The 220-nt window shown below is 18.2% G+C and overlaps 1 protein-coding gene across 1 annotated transcript in view; it reads right to left on the minus strand.

Moving 5' to 3' along the window:
• EMH_0012680 (uncharacterized protein) overlaps positions 1–220 on the minus strand; it is a gene marked incomplete at both ends in the record, with an annotated part of 8,905 nt that overhangs the window by 7,255 nt on the left and 1,430 nt on the right. The window lies entirely within an intron of this gene.

A 220-nucleotide genomic window follows, 5' to 3' on the forward strand; every position in this document is an offset into this window, starting at 1 on the left:
CAAACAAACAAATATATATTTATTTTATTTATTTATTTATTTATTTATTTTATTTATTTATTTATATAAATATACAGGGCAACAGCACTGCTGGAGCAGCATCCCTCCCTGCAAGAAGAAATAAAAATAGGTAGATAAATATATAAATAAATACATCAATAGATAGAGAATTAAATAAATAAACAAATAAACTATTTATTTATTTATTTATTTATTTATT

The sequence above is a fragment of the Eimeria mitis genome, genomic scaffold (genome assembly GCF_000499745.2).
Source record: "Eimeria mitis Houghton genomic scaffold, Emh_scaff447, whole genome shotgun sequence".
Classification (NCBI taxonomy): Eukaryota; Apicomplexa; class Conoidasida; order Eucoccidiorida; family Eimeriidae; genus Eimeria; species Eimeria mitis.